This window comes from Octopus bimaculoides, chromosome 7 (genome assembly GCF_001194135.2).
Source record: "Octopus bimaculoides isolate UCB-OBI-ISO-001 chromosome 7, ASM119413v2, whole genome shotgun sequence".
Taxonomy (NCBI): domain Eukaryota; kingdom Metazoa; phylum Mollusca; class Cephalopoda; order Octopoda; family Octopodidae; genus Octopus; species Octopus bimaculoides.
The window spans coordinates 18471236-18473435 of NC_068987.1; the positions used below are offsets into that span (position 1 = coordinate 18471236).

At 42.0% G+C, this 2200-nt stretch overlaps 1 long non-coding RNA gene across 1 annotated transcript in view; it reads right to left on the reverse strand.

The window, feature by feature from the left end:
- Positions 1-2200, reverse strand: part of LOC106876808 (uncharacterized) — a 10917-nt gene that overhangs the window by 6355 nt on the left and 2362 nt on the right. The window contains exon 2 of the long non-coding RNA XR_001410299.2: positions 99-272. This is a non-coding gene — a long non-coding RNA (uncharacterized LOC106876808). The remainder of the gene's footprint in view (positions 1-98; positions 273-2200) is intronic.

Sequence of the window (2200 nt, forward strand, 5' to 3'; positions counted from 1 at the left end):
ACATACATACATACATACATACATACATACATACATACATACATACATACATACATACATACATACATACATACATACATAAATACATACATACATACCATAGCTCTCAGTTTCAAGTGAATGTGACGGGGTAACTTGAGCTATGCTTCTGCTACTTGTTCGCTATGCAGTTGTGAGCAGGCATAAGCAGTCTCTTGACTTTTTTTGCCCTTGTCCCAGTGGGATCTGGAAGGTGATAGGACTGTACCAACCAGTGATGTGACTGGAACAACCTGAAATATTGAAATGAATTAACTTGCTGAAGGGCACAATTCTTCACCTGGTGTAGAAATTGAACCCGTGTGTGTGTGTGAATACATGAGAAGTATCTAGCCAAGAATAATGCCCCATTACTGGCACGGTACTGAAGGTTCTTGACAGAGTTCGCTACTTTATCATTTGGTGGTCACTGAGGAATCTTGCAATAGATGAATGGCTTGGGAGAGTTGTCCAAATCACCTACAAAGATGCTGTCAGAAAGGTGAAACTTATTAAATATAGTGTGGAGGCGCAATGGCCTAGTTGTTAGGGCAGCGGACTTGCGGTCATAGGATCGCGGTTTCGATTCCCAGACCGGGCGTTGTGAGTGTTTATTGAGCGAAAACACCTAAAGCTCCACAAGGCTCCGGCAGGGGATGGTGGCGAACCCTGCTGTACTCTTTCACCACAACATTCTCTCACTCTTACTTCCTGTTTCTGTTGTGCCTGTAATTCGAAGGGTCAGCCTTGTCACACTGTGTCATGCTGAATATCCCCGAGAACTACGTTAAGGGTAGACGGGTCTGTGGAGTGCTCAGCCACTCGCACATTAATTTCACGAGCATGCTGTTCCATTGATCGGATCAATTGGAACCCTCGACGGAGTGCCAACAACAACATTAAGTATAGTGATGAATTTTTTGTGGAAGTGTGAGCGCACTGAGGCTTAGTCTCAAGCCTCCCTCTGTTTGTTATAGTCTTCCAAGGCATAACAGAGGGATTTAAGACTGGTTGCTTATGAGAAGTCCTTTATGTCGTTGATCTGGTTTATGCACTCGAATTTGTAGTAGAATTAGAAAAGAAATTACAGACATAGCAAATAAACCTAGAATGAAAGAACCTCGAAGTGAATTTAGCAGAAACTTAGGTGACAGAAAATGCAGAAGAAAGAACCATAGTATCATCGAGGAAACGGCTATGCTTGATGTGTAGAAAAGTAGTAGGTAGGAATTCCATAATGTGTACTCAATCTAGACTGTGGACACACAAGAGGTGTGGTGGAATTTCAGGTTGGCTAACAGAGAAACTAGACTTCACATATGACAGGTACTCAGGGGCTGTGAGTAATAGGAGCACATGCAAAATGGACTCCTTCCAATATCCTGGTGGTGGTTCTCTAAAGGTAGTTGATAGCTTTTGTTGCCTAGAGGGCCTAAGCAGCAATGATGTTGAGTGTCCTGAAAGTATTTTGTTGTTGTTGGCACTCCGTCGCTTACGACGTTGAGGGTTCCAGTTGATCTGATCAACGGAACAGCCTGCTCGTGAAATTAACGTGCAAGTGGCTGAGCACTCCATAGACCCGTCTACCCTTAACTGAGTGTACTGGAGCGACGTGAAAGGAAGTGTTTTGCTCAAGAACACAACACGTTGCCCGGTCCAGGAACTGAGACAATAATCTTACGATCATGAGTCCAACACCCCAACCACTAAGCCACGCACTTCCACTGTACAGTTGTGTAGCACTAGAAGAGGAGGGAATGCATTTTGAAAGTATTACACAGATGATGGGGTGTGTTAAAGCAGGGGTTTTCAAACTTTTTGACTCGCAGACCCCTTTATATTTCAGGCTTTACCTTAGGGACCCCCTTATAAACGCTTATGAAATTTATACATAAATATTTGCTTACAATAACATATATTTTTACATTTATTTATTTAACAGTATTTAACAAATAGGTTTATTGTCAATTAAAAGATTTCGATTAAAAAACATATATAAAATCAAATTGCCCATAAAAAGTATTTGCTGTCTCATCCTTGCGGACCACAGTTTGAAAACCCCTGTGTTAAAGGGCACTGCGAGCCCATACATCAATGGATGTGGTGTCAGAGCCTGTATGCTCCCCAGGAAAAAATTTCGATATCAGAATGAATTTAGGGTTAGGCAGAATGAAAGGTTTAT